This window comes from Mus pahari, chromosome X (assembly GCF_900095145.1).
Source record: "Mus pahari chromosome X, PAHARI_EIJ_v1.1, whole genome shotgun sequence".
Lineage (NCBI taxonomy): Eukaryota > Metazoa > Chordata > Mammalia > Rodentia > Muridae > Mus > Mus pahari.
In genome coordinates, this window is record NC_034613.1 from 66,943,855 (window position 1) to 66,962,157 (window position 18,303).

An 18,303-nucleotide genomic window follows, 5' to 3' on the forward strand; every position below is an offset into this window, starting at 1 on the left:
AACTTTATATGCCCCAGCACAGGGGAAGGCCAGGGCCAAGTAGTGGGAGTAGGTGGGTAGGGGAGCAGGGGCGGGGCGGATATAGGGAACTTTGGGGATAGCATTTGAAATATAAATAAAGAAAATAATAATAAATAAAATTTAAAAATTTTAAAAATTGCAAAAAAAAGAATAGGTGAAAATGATTATATGGTAAAATCTTGCTTTTTTTTAAATTGAGAGAGACTCAAAGTATTGTAGATTAACAGTCTACTAGGTTGGTGAATAGGAGGTAACAACATACTTAAAGGGTACTAATCTGAATAGGCCCACACACTGCCACTACTCCTTTCCTACCAATATTCAAATATATGTTTGTAGAGAGAGTAGCTTCAGAAGCAAACTTCCTTCAATTTTGTGAAAAAAAAATTTCTAATGAAGGAGATCTTGTTCTTTTAACTTGATCTGACAATATAAGAAAATCAATCAAGATTAATTCCAATACGAAATTCTGTTCTCCGTCTACCTGTCAAATTGAGGGTCCCATTCTGCTGAGACATAGGCACAAGCCTCAAGGAATATCCCAAGATACATGCTAGCTGAGTTGTTTGCCCTGTGAATGTTTTCCTATGGCACACAAACATCACTAATGCAGCAAAACAGTGGCTAACAGGCCTTTGTGTACTATATTATTATTATGTTATATTAATAAATATACATCATTGATTTACCTATTTTATTACTCACATAGACAGCAAAAACAAAATCAATGTGGTACTATTTTCCCAAAGCAGAAAGCCATTCACTCAACTAAAACTAGAAAACAGATGAGGAATGACCTTAAGGTTGTTTCCTATATCATAGAGATAAGACATATAATTCCTAACAACGAGTTTTTATCAAGCTTCTTATCTTCCTTGCTCCAGCAAGATTTATGAGGCTCTTCCCTTAAGACCTGGTTCAGGCTGGGCTGTGGTGGCACATATTATTAATCCCAGCACTTCAGAGGCAGAGGCAGTTGTGACTCTGAGTTTGAGGCCAGCCTGGTCTACAGAGTGAGTTCCAGGACAGAAAGGGCTACATAGAAAAACCCTGTCTTGAAAAACCAAAACCCAACTAACCAAATAACAAACAAAAGAGAATACAGCTAAGCATGGCCTCCATGGCCTGTATAAAGTTGTGCAGTTGTTGCTGTTCTACACCACATTAAATGTATCAGTCTTCTGGAAAGTAGAAATATTAATTCAAATATTTTAAGAACATATTAAGAGGGGACACTGAGGGTTTCAAATCAGTGTCTCAACTCCGAATTGATTAAAAGAAACAAATTCAGTGAGTTTTGATGGTTCTAATAGAGTATTCTCTGATATCTCCCATAGAGTGTCAGGTAATTACTTACTTCAAATGCAGGCACCCTTGAAGCTGGCAGCTTCTTTGTGGATGTTATGTGCTATGTACACTGGACTTCTATCAGCTGAGGTCCTAAGTCACCTAGTCTTGGTTCCATGGGAGAATACTCTAAAGGTCTGATAATATTTCCTAACATTAATGCTATTTTTTCATATTAAATATTTTGTGATCAAATCAAAGATTATGGTTATAAAATATCTAGCTATGTTAATTATCAGAAAGATCCATGCCAATATACTTTTAAAAAATTCAGATTATAAAGCAAGCCCATCAAAGTTCTCTGTCTGAGTTCTGCCTGGCTGGAGAAAGTCCAAGAAAATGAATTGGAATTGCATTTCATTAAATACAGATTATCAACAAATAGATAATACACAATCACATAAGAGTAAGGTTTATCTATGCCAAAAAGAAAGCCAGAAGCACATTAACTATTAGCCATCTGAATATAATTCATAGCTTACAATAATACTGTACATAGAGATATGTTAAACAGTTCTTGAAATAAAATTAATGTAGTGTCCTTAAGATTCAAGACTTCATGGCCAATATTATACAGAGATATCCAATTTAATAGAGCTTCTTGGAAATAAGCCATACAATAGTTTAAAAAATATCTTAACTACAATATGATAAATTAAAAAAAAAAACAACAAACACGTGTCCTTGCAGTAATTTAACAGGATAAAAAATAGTATCAGTTAAAGTTCAATAACTATGCCACAAGAGACATAAGCCTTGGCTAGACCTAGGAAAACAAGTAAGAGTTAACTTAAACTATACAGTGCTGTCCCTAGGCAGGCCCTCATTAATGACTGAAAGTAACAGGAAAAAATTCATTAAACAGCCTGTTGCTATTGTTCAGTTAGGAAAGAAATGGGCAATGAAGAAGAAAATCCACATAATTCTTGTGAGTTTTTTGTAGACATGAAACCTCAATGAAAGTTTAAGAGACTATAGTAATCTTCACTAAGAACTACAAGTAGACAATGGGACAGGCCAAATCTTCAATACAGTGTGAACCCTCAAAGTAATTATTTACTAAGTTATAAGGTTATTGTAGTCAAAGGAATGCTAAATATCAGGTAAGATGAAAATTTCAAACTTTATATCTGCTTTTTTTATACACTTGGAATGAGAGCAGTGTGTATTAAACTGCTTCATTTCAGTTCATTATGATCAAAAAAAGGAACAGGCTGATGAAAGACAGCTTCCCTTCTTGCAGTTCTTATTTGTATAGCTAAAGAAGAATAGAAGGTAACTGTCAAGAAAAGCAGTAAAGAACAGAAATTTCTTTGGGGGAAGGTAATACAGACTGCTGCTAGCTCCCTAATTTAAGGTCTTTAAGTCTAAGACGAAGAACACGACTGTGAGGCACCAGTAGGGTAGCCCATTAGATAAAGACGCTTGTGTTGCAAGCCTGAGGGTTTGAGATCCATGCCCAGAACACATGTAAAGGCAGAAGGAGAAAACAGATCCCAAAGTCGTTTTTGGACCTCCACTTGTGGTTACATTCCTGCTTATACCCAGGTTGTTTCTTACCCAGACATCTGGATATAGTTTTCCAATTTAATAATACAAGAAATGAAAGACACATGGACATGAAAGATGTAAAAGAGACTAGGGAAGTACAGGGGAGATGAGGAAAAAGAATCTAGTAGAATATATTTTATTCTAAATGCTATAACATTTGTATAATGCTATAATTTTGTGTAGTAAGTTATTTTTTTAAGTAAGCAAAGAAGGAAGGGAAGGAAAATATATATCAACAGGTCGGGTAGGAGGCAGGGGGAGAAATTCTGTTCTATGTGATTTTAGTTTATAGAAGGCAATCAGGTCTATGTTCCTGAGTCTTCACAAAAAAATATCAGGCTAAATATAAATGTGAGAAACTTTCTACATGCAAAAATCAGTCTGAGTCATGATATTAATTGAATGCATTATTCAAATAAAGAACAAAAGGTGAGAAATTTGAAGATAATGAAAAAGCAAGTAAAACAGAAAAGTAGGGATTATTATATAAAACCAAGTATACTTTGATTTTAAACAAAAACAAACCAAACAAAACAAGAAAACATCATTAAAACTTATCTTTCTCAGCTGGGCACAGTGGCACACACCTTTAATCCTAGCACTTGGGAGGCACAGACAGGTAGATGTCTGAGCTTCAGGCCAGCCTGATATACACAGTGAGTTCAATGCCATTCAGGGATAGAGAGGTATTGCTTGAAACAAACAAACAAACAAACAAACAAACAAACAAACAGTGAGTTCAATGCCATCCAGGGATAGAGAAGTATTGCTTGAAACAAACAAATAAACAAATAAACAAACAAACAGACAAACAAACTTACTTTTCACCAGAACACTGGACATGTTACTCAAGTACCTACATCATTAGCATATCTGTTTTAAAAGATAAGTAAATGGGTATCATTAACTCAACAATGTAATGGAATACATAAATATAAATATTTTGAACATACACCATATTCCCACCACCATTGTGAGAAATTCTCAAAGAGCAGGAGACACATAAGCACAGAAAGCCTGCACTTCTTACTACATAATATCCACTCGGCATTGACATGCATAAAGGCAAAACAGTCATATATTAATAATACATATAATAATAAACTCTTTTTTTTTGTTCTTCCTGTTGTTTGTTTTGTCTTTTTTTTTTAAAGAGTGGGTTTGTGTTACAAACAAAAGCACAAAAATTGCATTCTATATGAGATTTTTGTCACCAGGCACTTGACTTTTCTGGTGTGCTGAGGACTCAGATATCCCTTCCTCTCACCAGAATTGAAAAAAATAAATAAATAAAAATAAAAATAACTCAGAAGTTGACTAGGGGTCACCCAATACAGCGGCAAAAATAGTTGAGGTACATCACACTCTGAATTCTTGTAATGGTAACTAAGCAAAGAACTAGACTGTAGGGTTGTGAGCCCTGTGTTGATCTGCCACAGGGCATGGTTGCTTGGGGAGGTGGGAAGTGGGAAGTTTGACTTGGCTGACCTACCTTACCCCGTGTGATGCTGGGTGGTGTTGGGCTGTAGGGAAGCTCTGGAACACTGCTCAGAGAGTGGTAAAGTGCAGTCTGAGGTGCAGGACAGCCAGAGCTGGTTCATTAGCCCCAAATAAAATCTTAAGGCTTGAAGTGCAAATACAGAACTAAAATAGAAAACAAAAGTTTGTGCACACATGACTCAGAAATGTTAGGCACATAAAACCTAATTAACCAATCTGACCTGCAGAGATACTGAGTGATACCTCCCAGAAGCTCTGTGAAGGGGGTGGGGGTGCAGCAAATCCGAGGCTTCAATATCTCTGAATGAACAGATTTGGTGTTAAGAATAGGTAATGCAGTGGTGGCGCACGCCTTTAATCCCAGCACTTGGGAGGCAGAGGCAGGTGGATTTCTGAGTTTGAGGCCAGCCTGGTTTACAAAGTGATTTACAGGACAGCCAGGGCTATACAGAGAAACCCTGTCTCAAAAAAACAAAAAAAAGGGGGGGGGGCAGGTAATGCAGAGCAAAGATAGCAGTTAAAAGAACATGACTACATACGATTAGGAAAGAAACAAGGATCTCTGAACTAAGGTAAGAACAATATAAATGGACTATTCAGAACTGCATTGGTGAATTCAGGAAATGAACATAAAGAAAACATTAATACTTCTTACAAATATTGTCATTTGCTTTTTAAAATAAGCTTCAAAATCAATTAAGACTTTTTGCAATATTGCTCATTCCTGAAGCAACAAATACTTGCCTTATCTGACTGTGAACCTAGGATATTTGTGCTACTTCTACAGCAATGCTATCTTGCCAATTGTAAGGGAGAAGGGAGTTCAAAACTGAATTAGGATAAAATTACAATTAAAAAGTCAAAATATTCTTACCAACATGATCATTGGTTCCATAAGTAATAGTAATTTAGAAAAGAAATTTGGCATATGTTCCATTAACTGATTTTTGCAGTGATGTCAAATTCTAAAACTAGGCTTATGTTTCTCACTTTCCTGCTTTCTCCCAGAATCACACATGTCACAGTGGATTACTGTGATGAGATACTCATATAGTTTTCTACAGATTTGGAATGCCTAACACTAGGAAATAAACCAGAAAGATCAGGCATGTTGGAGCTATATTGGAAGAGATTGATAGACTATAAAGTGCTTTGAACAAGATATTGTTTCTGAAACATGAGTCATTTGCTTATCCAGGATTCTAAAAAATGATACACATCTTGTCTTCTAAGACAGTCTTAAAATATGAAAAGGAATAGAAACCAGTTAACTTACTTTGAGTCAAGTGCTTTAGATATAACACATTTTCACAAAGAATTCCAAAGTTATAAATATGAAGCACTGAACTGTGTCTAAGAGTTCAAAGTGTTATTTCAATTTTTATCCATTTAATTTTCAAACCTTTCAAGAAGATAGTACATACTAAGGACAGTTCATCACAGGTCTTCAAATGAGCTTAAAAATGGCAATACCAAAGGTTACTGTGGGTATTCTGTCTGGAATTCACCCCTACAGATACCTTATAACAGCCAGGTATCCTCGGCCCCACAGTTACCAGGCAACAGCCAGGTAGGCCTGGCCCACGATAAAGTGGGCTGCTTGCCCCCCCCCTCTCTCCTACCTCTTGCTCCCCCTCTCTCCATGTGGTCATGGCTGGCCTCTACTTCTCTACTCTCTCTTTCTCTCTGCCTTTCTCTGCCTCTACTACTCTTTAACTCCCCTCCCATGACCTAAATAAACTCTATTCTATATTATAACATCATGTAGCTAGTTCCTCAGGGGGAAGGGATGCCTCCACATGGGCCTGCTGAGGCACCTCCTTCCCCCACACTTCACCATACCCCCACAGAATATATTCTAATATCTTCTTATCTCTTTATAACCACTACAATTACCATACAATATAGAGAAAGCAGAGCAACTATTAACATTTTAAGATCTATGTTTACCTATCCAATTCATTGCTCTTTGGTTACTTCATTATGCTTGATAACATTTTTTAAGTAAAACTTATGTTTTAATAATTACAAAGGATAAAGTCTGTACAAGACCCATATACTTCAAGAGTACTAAATAAATGCTGAAATTAGAGTTTATCATATATAATTTTTAAATGATGTATATATTTTTGTTTTCATGAACAGTTTGTTTATATATATGCACAACATGTACATGCCTGATGCACAGAGGTCTGAAGAGGACATCAAATCACCTGAAATGGAGTTATGGACAATTTATGAGCCACTATGAGGGCACTGGGAACTGAACCCAAGTTCTCTATAAGAACAGCAAATGTTATTAAGTGCTGAACCATCCTTCTACCTATCCTACCCACAATGTATGCACATATATCATTCTTAAGTCTGACCTCCTATTTGTAGTATAAAATGTCACAGAGTAAACCATTTCTATTCTGAAATGAAAGAATGGAAGCAATGAAAGAAGAGATGTGACCAAAGGAAGACTGAAATCAAGCAAAGAAAGTGTCAAATCCTGTAGCTGCATGCCCAGTATTTGAGGCACATGGTGTGATATGGATTGTTAAAGAGCTTGGGAAGTCCTATCCCTACAGTCTTGCAAATAGCAATCCTGATGGCATGCATCTCTTAGAATAACTGTACTCTGCTTGCAGTTTTCCCCAGGAGTAACTCCCCCTTCCTTATTATCTCTAAATTCTGATTCTCCACTGTATTCATATCTTCATACATTATCATCCTCTTAGAGACTGACTACAGGAGGATCTTGATCCTCCCATACATACACTGTTTGCATCCCTATATACACACTTTTATTTTGAAATGTGAGAAAAACCTTTCAGGACAAGTCTTGCCTCCTTGAAGGCTTGCAAAGTCAACACCATATGGATGGCTGCTATCAGTTTGCTATCAGTTCATAGAGCAGGCTAAGCCCCCTTGAATAATGACTGAGAAGGCTACTGAGTGTCTACACAGCTGAATACATGGAATCACTTCCTTAACTGGCCTGTGTAAGCAGGGTACCCCGGTTTAGATGGATAATCTACACTCAGCATAACTGGTTATGTTATCACCATAAGGGTCACATCTCTGGGCTTGCCTTTGAGGAAATATCTAAAGAGGATTTACAGTGTAGAAGATGTATCCTAAACATGGGAAGCACTGTCCCATGAACTAATGTCTCATGCTTAATACAAAGAGAGAAAAGAAAGACGTTAACATTGACTTCTCTGCTTCCTTTTTAAGATGTGTTATTATTATATGGGTATGAGTGTTTCATTTGCATAAGTATGTGCCCCATGTACACACTTGGTACCCATGGAGGCCAGAAGAGGCAACTGGATCACCCAGAACAAGAGATACAGATTGTTGTCACCTGTCATGTAGCTGCTTGGAACTGAATACAGGTCCTCTAGAAAAGCAGAAAATGTTTTTAACCACTGAACCACCTTTCAAAGGCCATTTCTCTGTTTCTTGACTACAGATACAATGTGATGAAATAAAGCAGGATTCAGGTTGACAGGAGCAGCTGGCACCCACAGGGCCTGAGAGATACTCCTAGGAGCCTGAAAGACCTAAGGAGGATTCAAGGGGAGGCTCATTTGCAAAAGATAAGTCTGCAGAGTATATAGCACCTCTGGAACTAAAAAGAAAAAAGAGAAAAGAAAAAGAAAAAAGAAAAAAGAGAAAAGAAAAAAGAAAAAAGAAAAAAGAAAAAAGAAAAAAAGAAAAATAAAAAGAAAGAAAAGTAAAAGCAAGTCAGCTGGGTATGGTAGAACATGCCTATTATTAATCCCAGCATTTAGCAGGCTGAGGCAGGAGGATCTCTGGGAGTTTGAGGCCTGCTTAGTCTACACACCAAGTTCTAGGACAGCTAAGACTACAGAGAGAAACCCTGCCTCGAAAAACGAAAACAAACAAAAGGGCAGGTATTATGGGAAGATACTTTGGGGGTGGGGGGAGACCAACATACTTCACAATAAATAAAACTCCTAGGTGCGTTTCTCACAGCCAGATAATCCATAATTGATAAATAGGCAAAAATGTATATATTCGCAGACTGATGGGCAGCTACAAAAGGCCACACAAATGGGTACAGAGTAATTATAAAATAAATGGCAATGTTATACAGTTGTATCTGCATTGGAAATAATTAGAAACCTCACAAAACATTAGTATCAGGGTCACACATGAGAAAGATGACTTAAAATAATTAAATGTAATAACCATGACTTTGCATTCACAAAAACTACAAAGGCAGAGCACAAAACACATTAACATTATTCAGGATACAACAATGACTGCACATGTTCACATCTGCCCACCACACCAAAAATATAACACCTGAAAAATCCCTCAGGTACCAAATATTAAAATAGAAAGAGGAGGAAAATGGGCAATAGATGAAATGCCATAAGTTAATATTAAAGCATAGGGGACACTAGTCACGCACTTAAGGAACACAGGGGCAACCATATGAGTGACTAGCAGATGAGAAAGTAAAGAGGAATAAAAAAAAACTGCTTTGATAAAGCTTAAATTCAGAACAGACATTTGTTAGAACACAGGCCTGTCTCTATAAGACAGTGGTCACCCTTTAAAGGCCAGATGTCACAGCCTAAAGAGACCTGGGCATATTTCCTGTAGATCTTTCTTGGACATGGAGTTTGTCCTGCCTACAAGATGTGCAGGGTGAAAGATGGTGCAGAGACAGAGGTAACTACTAACTAGTGACCAGCCCAACTTGAGACCCATCCCATGGGCAAGAACCAATCCTTGACACTATTTTTTTTTATTTCATTTCTAAATATAAGCATGTGGCCATGCTATTCTATAGTTTATTCTTTGCAAAACAGTGAATTTTTAAAATAATCCCTCACGAGTCCAATGGAATATATATCATTCTATGTCCTACAGGAAAAAAAAAAACTTGAATTTACTTTTCATTTGAAATATATTTATTTTTATTTCTTTTTAATATTGTTTAATGGGTATCATTTTCTAAATTTATTTATTCACTTTACAACCCAATATTAGCCCCTCCTCTCTTTCCAGTACCCCCTCATACAAGTTCTCCCCCATTCCACCTTCTTCTTCTCTTTTGAGAAGGGGAAGCTGCCTCTGGGTGTCACTGCCCCTCACTAACACATGCATACAACACCACCATGGCACATCAAGTCACTGCAGGACTTGGTATATCCTCGCCCACTGAGGCCAGACAAGGAGATCCACTTAGGAGAAGGGATCACAGGTAGGCAGGCAGGCAACAGATTCAGGGACAGCCCTTGCTCCAGTTGTTGGGGAACCCACAACTGGAAGACTAAGCTGCTCATCTGTGCAGAAAGCCTAGGCCTGTTCTCTGCTCACTCTCTGGTTGGTGGTTCAGTCTCTGGAAGCCCCCAAGGGCCCAGGTTAGTTGACTCTGTTGATTTTCCTGCAGAGTCCCTGAACTCTTTGGGTCCCTCAATCCTTCTACCAACATTTCTGTAGGATTCTCTGAACTTTTGAGATGCTCTTAAAAAGTGGTCTTATGGAAGTGGAAATAAGATGGTGGAGCAGAAGCTACACACAACATGGGAGTGCTGTTCCAGCAGCCAACAGAGCATGCTTGTGCAGCTTGCCCTGGTGTCAGCAAGAGAATGACATGGCCCACAGGCAGCAGGCACAAAGGGCAGGGAGACCTGGAGCTCTCAATGATCCTACCCCAGAAATAGATGCACTACCCAGTCACAAGATTACCCTGACTCTGAGAGAGAACGTGATATTTGAAATGAGTCTCAGAGATAAGTCCAGTATTTACCAGAAACCTTGAACCAGACCAATGACTCATTGCAATAAGTATATGGATGTAAAGCTCTTGGGGCAAATATATATATATATATATATACACACACACACACACACACACACACACACACACACACACACACACACGTTTACAATGTCCCTTTAATAAGTGAACGTGTGATAAACATAGGAAAGCTGGCAGAAAAGAGCAGGTATGCAGAGAGGAAGAACTGAGACACAGGGGAGGTAACAGGTATGGGAGCAGAGCTGCAACAGACAAAGGAGCATGTTGTTGCCAAGTAGGGCTGACAGGATGGTATATAGCAGCCTGAGCTTCCACAGGCTCTGTCCACAAATATGCTGCCTGGTCGCACAATCACCCTAGCTCTGAGCAACAGCATGACATCTAAGATAAACTATAGCCATTCTCTGTATTAAGTCTCTTTGATGGATCTCCATGATTTATGCTGCCACCAGAAGCCATATTGATATCTGAAGTCCATGCTGCAGCCAGGAGCCATTCTGGTGGTCTGTAGTTCATGATGTCACCACAGGCTGTGTTGATGCCTTGGTTCATGTTACCACTGTAGGCCATGTGGATATACATGGTATGTCCTGCCCACATTGTTGTCCACAGTCTATATAGAGGCCTGAGGTCATGTTGATATCCATGATTAGGGCTGCAACAAGGAGGCTATGTTGATTTCGGTGGTGCAGCCTGTGAGGAGCAGTTTAGTTCTGAGCTGCTATCAGAAACCATATGGAAGTCCATGATTCATGCTGCCACTGGCTGTTATAGGCAAGAAAACTTCTTTTGCAGTGGTATTGATAATCGTAGACTCATAATTGAGAATGAGAGACACTGAAGGCTTCTATGACAGCCTCTCCCCGCCCACTACAAAGAACCAGTTCAAATAGGAAGCTATTGAAGAGAGTCCTAAAAAATTGTGACAAAGATGCTGAAGTATAGCTTCTCACATTAATGGCTTATGTTGGGGGTGGGGATTGGAGAAGGACTCTTAAAAATAAAGAGGCTGGCCCCTAGGAGTCTGACAGTTCTCCAATGAGCATGCAGGCAACCAAAATTGAACTTGGCTTAACTTTCTCTTTTGGGGAGAGTTTGCACAGGTGGAAAAGTAGACCTGAGAGGAATGGGAAGTGAGTGTGATCATCACCGGGGTGAAGTATATGAATTTTCCAAATAATCAATAGGTATATTATGTTGGCCAAAAGAAAAATAAAGAAAAAAATCATAACAACTAAATCAAAGGAATACACAAACTCATTTGTTATTTTTAAAAAGTGACTAAATATCTGATGTTCTCAACACCATGCCTTGTGTGTAATGGAATAGACTAAAGTTACTTTTAAGAGTAACAAGTGCTCTTAACTGCTGATCCATCTCTCCAGCCCCTAGTAAGAAAAATAACCAATAGTGTCTTCTCAAAGCCAAGTATTTAAATAAAATTAGATAAATCTTTATGCTCTTGACCCTGTGTTAAGTGCTGCTAGACAGTGCCTGATATACACTTAAAGCAACTTTCCTGTTGTCCGGCTACATGTAGTTCACTTGTTTTTAGATTTCTTTTATTTGCAAGGGTGGTTGTCTGCCTGTGTGTCTGTATCTGTGTCTGTGTCAGAGTGTTTGAGTGTGCTTGTATATGCAGTAACCAGTAGAAGGTATTCAGTTTCTTCCCTCTTAAAGTTGGATATGATTTCAGAATAATCGTCACTGAACAACCTCTCGGACATCTAGTTGGCATATTTTTATGAAGCATAGTCTCTTTGTCAGGTTAACATCTCTTGGCCTCAACTTTATGAAAGCTACACCTGTCTTGCCTCAACTTTCTGAGAAAACTGCAAGTTTTCAATTATTTTTTCTTTACTTTTTCCTGCCATTTTTCACTACAAATCTGGCTAAAAGAAGCAAGCATAACCCATATTATGAATGCTGCATTGTGTAGAAATTCCTTCTACCTGGATAATTAGTCTAACACCTTCAAGTTTAACATCTCACAAAGTCTTAGAGCACAGGAAAAATCTAGAAATGTTATTTGCTACAGCAACATGAATAACCTCTAGTCTACTTACTAACAGAATCCTCATTTCCATCTTCATGAGCAGTCTTGGCTGGCCACCTCCCTCTGAGTATTCTGAGCTAAGGGTCTGTCCAAATAACCCATTTAGTTCTGGTTATAGAATTTTACGGCTTTTCCTTAATTCTCATCTCCATTTTCCCCAAATTCTTCCAATAAACCTGTTCTAAAACCAAGGCACAAATTGAATCTTCAAATAGATTATAATTTACATTGACATGTATTTGATGTTAACGAGGTAACAATCTAATAAAATCTATGTAGGATGTCTATCAAGAAAACTATAAAGCTCTGATGAAATAAATAAAAACACCAAGCAAATAGAAATGATTTCTGAATTCAAGGATACAAACATACAAGGTATTCTTTTCAACTTGATCAATAAGTTTAATACAACCNCCCCCCTCCAAAAAAAAAAAATACCTTAACAACCTTTATGTTGTGACTATTAAAAAAAAACTGTTTCTGAAATTTATATTGATAAGCAAATGATATAAAATAACCAATTCAATAATAGAAAATAATAAAGGCAGTAGAACATTACTACAAATTTCAAGACTGAATTAATTATTTGTCTCATTGCTGTGACAAAATGCCTGACAAAAGCAACTCAAGGAAGAATGTATTTCCTATGACAGCTCCAGGGTATCTAATCCACCACAGCACGAAGGCACAGTGGCAAGAGTAGGAACTCACTGATCACACTGTGGCCACAGAGAAGAGAGAGAGGTGAATGCCTGTGCTCAGCCCACTTTCCTGCTTTTATTTATTCAGTCAGCGACCAAAGTCTATGAATGGCACCACCCACATTAAGGTTGGTTTTTCCTATCTCAGTTGACTTAATTGGGGCAATACCTCACAGACATGCCAAGAAATTGTTTCTATGGTGATTCTAAATCCCCATGAAGTGGAAGGAGATGGGGAAGGAGAAACTATGATCAAAATATATTGTAGAAATCACAAAGACTTTCTATAAACCTCAAGTCATAAAAAACAATGTACTACTGGTAAAATAATAGACTTTAATCAGTATAATCGAATAAGGTCTTATAAATGGATGCATATTAATACAACCATTTGTCTTTGACAAAGAACCAAAGAAAATCTAACAAAGAAAATATAAGTCTTTCAAGAATCACTGCAAGACAAGACATACACATTAAAAAGCAGAAATGAAAATAGAAAGCTAGGTGGCTACATATCTTTAGTTCTAGCATTTAGGAGGCAGAGGCCAGTTTGGTCTACAAACCAATTAAGTGGCCAGTCAGGATTTGAAAATGAGACCCTGCCTCAAATAAAATGAATATAGAACTGATATACATGGTTCCATTGATAGAGTTTTAGTGTGTTTGCCTAACATATATGAGTCTCTAAGTTCAACATAAGTAGTAGATAAGAAGTCTATAAATAAACTTCAAACCCCAAGCAATCAACTTTAAATGCATTATTAATCTAAAATGGACCAGTAGTATATAAAAAAATATAAAACATTAAAACTCCTAGATGACATAAAAGGAAACGTAGTAGACTTAAGGTATAATGATGATATATAAAAAGAATGATTAATAGACTTCAGTAAAACATAAAACTTCTATTATACAAAAGACATTCTCATCAAAAAGGAAAAGAAAAACTACACACTGTAAGAAAAAACTTTTAAAACAAATATTAGATAAAAGATTACTATACCATATATAGATGTACTTGGTTTTAAACTGGCTAAAGTGTCTGAAGAGATACCTCACTAAAGAAGAAACATAAATGGAAAATAGACATGAAAAGATGTTTAACATGTGTTTTGGGGGAAGATCAATATAAAACAACAATAAAATATAGTTATACATCTATTAAAATTGCCAAAATAAAGAGAACCCTTACACTACCAAAAGCTGTCAAGAATGCAGAACAATCTTCTCATTTGCTAACAATGTGTGGATGATGTCAGTTTCTAGCAAAACCAAACTTATTCTTAACATATACTCCTGTACCCATACTCCTTGGTATTTACTGAAAGGAACTGGAAAGTTAAGTGTGTGTGGGGGGGGGGGTTGCGAAGAATATTGATGTTTACAATAGTTTTATTACTATTGCTAAACCTTAAAAATGACAAAGATGTTCTTTTAGGAGGTAAATAGATACAACCAGGTGAGGTGTCATTACCTAGCAGTTAAGAGAAATAAGGTATCAAATCATAAAAAGATGTGTAGGAAGTGTAAATGCACATCACTAAATAAAGGAAAGGAATCTGAAAAAACAAAATTACATATTATATGATCCCAAGTACACAGTGTTTTACAGAAGGTAGAAATAGCGGAAGGATCAAAAGTTACTAGAGATGAGAGAAAGTGACGAACAGATTGAGCAAAGAGGACTTGTAGGGTGGTCATACTATTCTGTATGACAATAGTAAGTGCAAGTCATTGTGAATTTGTCTGAACCTATAGAATGTTCAACCCAAAGAGAAGGGCCTATGCAAACAACACACCTTAGGTAATAATGATGTATCAGTGTAGACTTATCAGTTGAAACAATGGTACAGGACATCACAGCACAGGAAACAGTGTTCAAGAACAGGAGGCATTGGTGGGGCAGTGGTGGCACAAGCCTTTAACCCCAGCACTTGGAAGGCAGAGGCAGGTGGATTTCTGAGTTGGAGGCCAGCCTGATCTACAGAGTGAGTTCCAGGACAGCCAGAGAAACCCTGTCTGAAAAAACAAAACAAAACAAAACAAAACAAAAAAGAACTTTATTTCCTACTTAATTTTCCTGTTAACATAAAACTTCTCTAAAAATAAAGCTTATTAATTTTAAAAAATGAGTAACCTTCATTTATAATGATTTGATTCATTCCTAGAGTTTCCTACACAGAAATACCTAGAAATTATACCTGGATATTAAATAGGAATCTCAAATCAAACAGATTCATTGGAAAATAGTATCCATCCCTTAATGAAACACTTAAGGAGAATACTGTCAGTTTCATTCACCTCTGCCTCTAAATGTATATTTTAATTCATTCTTTTCTCTTCTGCCCGTGCCCTTAATTCCACTGGCTCTAGTTCCTTGCTCTAGTATCTATTTCATTAATTATCATTTCAAGCATTACACCTTCAGTTACTCCTGTGCTCTAACAGGTTTTTTAACTTTTTGATGCATTTCCATTGTATTTAACCGTCAAACTGCAATGTTTGTCTTAACTTCTTTCACCAACAGTTTACACAAAAACGTAGTTCTTTTTATTGTCTCCACACCCTAACTATCATCGTTTAAAGTATTTTTTAAACAAAGTTATCTTAGTTAGGGTTTCTATTGCTGCAAACAAACACCAAGAGCAAAAAGCAAGTTGAGGTGAAAAGGGCTTATTCCTCTTAAACTTTCACATTGCTGTTCATCACCAAAGGAAGTCAGGACAGGAAGTTAAAACAGGGCAGGAACCTGGAGACAGGAGCTGATGCAGAGGTCATGAAGGGTGCTGCTTACTGGATTGCTTGCCTGGCTTGTTCAGCCTGATTTTTTAAGGAATCAAGGACCACCCACTATGGGCTGGACCCTCCCCTGTTGCTCACTAATTGAGAAAATGCCTTACAGCTGGATTTCATGGAGGCACTTCCTCAACTGAGGCTCCTTCTCTGATGACTCAAGTTGACACAAAACCAGCCAGTAAAAAAGTGGACCTCAAAAATCTACCAGGGTTTTGTTTTTTTATTTTGTTGGGGTTTTCTTTGTTTGTTTGTTTGTTTTTAGCTTCTTCACCTGAAATTTCTGATTTGGTGTGTTTATATTTAACACCAAGTATCATGTAAGGTAGGAAAAGCCTTAAATACAAGCATGCTAGTTGAAAGAGCTTCATAACAGCAGAATCTAATGCACACTGCAAATTAAAAACACGTTAAAAAAAAAAAACCCACATTGTTCCAAATACTTGTAACATCTTTCTAGTCTTAAGAAAAAAAAATGATAGTATTCCACCAAATTAAATCAATCATCTGTATATGACATAACCCAAAACAAATGAAAGCACTTTGGTTATATAAATATAAGTATCTTCTCTTAGTTGTGTCCTTTCATATGACAACCCCAGACAAGTATTCTGCTGTTTATCTACAGTGACAAAGGAAAACAAAAGTACACAGAAGGAAACAGTCTGGATGAGAAAAATTTTAAAAAAAATAAGGGAGAAAGGTATAAAATAATCAACATTTCAACTTTTTTCAAAAACCATGTATATGAATCAAAAAAATACATAAAAAGTTTAAATAAAAATATTCATGAAGTACTCAGTCTTTCTGCATCTCAGATTTTATTCATAAGTATTAAACACTAACATGAAGTGTTGTTTTTGGCAGGATGATTATTTGAAAAGTCACATGGGAAAACCAATATTACATTTAGCTGGGCAGGGGAGAAGTTAAGTAAGGGAAGAAAAACAGGGGTTACTAATGGCTAGCACAGTTCTCTGCTTTGCAGGCATAGACTCTGGATCAGTCAAGTTGCCAAATCCTGATTGATTTTTAAACAGAAGAATATACTCATTATTTTATAAAGCTTATACTTGCTTAGGATACTCTTTGCAATGGGTAAATCATTCAGAAGATGAAAGTTGAGAACAGGACTGTTGAGACTGAGTGGACCAGACAAGTTAATTCCCTGATATAAGCAGAGGTACCTGGAAAGCCAGTAATGTGTTGGAATTAAGAGATTTGTCAAAGATAAGATAGCAAAAATCATCAGACCGAGATGATTAAGGATACAATAGGATTCATTAGCCAAAGGTTCAAACCACCTTAAGACTTAGGAGTACAGCATAAGGTAGGTTGCAGTTTTCTTTATTTATGTTAACCTTTAGTAAACAGTACCAGGTGAGTTGTGTTCATTTTTAGTATTTCCTAAAGTCAAACATCACTTTATTCATGTCTTTCTGCAAATGACAAATTATATATTTCAGTGTGTGCAATGGCTATTCTCTAGCTTTGGTGTCTTCTAAAATGTGTGCTTTTATGATTCCCATTTCCTCTTTTATCTACAAATTTTTGCACCTCATTTATAAGCATGAAGTATCAATAACACATGATAATGTAGCTATATTTTCACTACTTATCCATATTCAAGAAATGTTCCTTAAACATTAAAAAGATCAGAATTTCTTCTATTACTTCATGAACTCTGTGTAGGATCTTATCTTTCTAATGACATCTAATAACATGTAACTATAATTTTATTGAGCACTTACCATATGCAAGGCAGCCCAAGTATTGGGGTAACAAGAGAGAAAATAAGGCTAGTGTTATCAGTTAAACAGTTAAAGGATGATTACTTCCAAGGGAGATGGAAATATTTTTCAAAAAGTTCATAAGGCTGAGCTCTTGGAAAAGGCATCCCTAACATTCCTCTCCCAAGTTGGATAATATTATCACCAAATCCTTTGAATAATTGGAGAAAAAATTAAATAAAAAGAAAACATGAAGAAATTCTGCTTAAGCATATTTCAGATCTGAGAGTATATGTTTATAAAACAGGATTCACAATCAAGGAAAAGGGGTGGAGGAGGAGGAAGCTCAGTTTATTATGATGTACTCAGTTAAAACAAATGAGGTAAAATATAAACATCTGTGCTTGGGACCACATGTATCATTTTTCATAAAAGTTCATAAATTTTTAACATGAAAGCCTATGGGCCTTTATCCAATGTCACAACACTTTCCCTAATGTTTTATATTCTCATCATTTTTAAAGTTTCTAAAGTGAATCTGCCTAAGTATCTGGCAGCACCATATCCCTAAGAATTCTGACTTGCACACCTCCACATTTTCCCAAGTCTGGCCATATTCTGTGACTATCAAAAGGGATTTATCTAGGTCTATTTGGTTATTCCACGTCTTCTCCCTTTAATTCACACTTATTTCTTCTGAAATACCATTAGTTTTTGTTTTTCTTCTGTTGGAACTTGTAAAAACGTATATAAATCAATCTCTCTCTCTCTCTCTCTCTCTCTCTCTCTCTCTCTCTCTCTCTCTCTCTCTCTCTC

General features: G+C 36.8%; 1 protein-coding gene across 3 annotated transcripts in view; it reads right to left on the minus strand.

Annotated features, from left to right (window-relative positions):
* Prrg1 (proline rich and Gla domain 1) overlaps nucleotides 1-18,303 on the minus strand; it is a 125,922-nt gene that overhangs the window by 106,499 nt on the left and 1,120 nt on the right. The window lies entirely within an intron of this gene.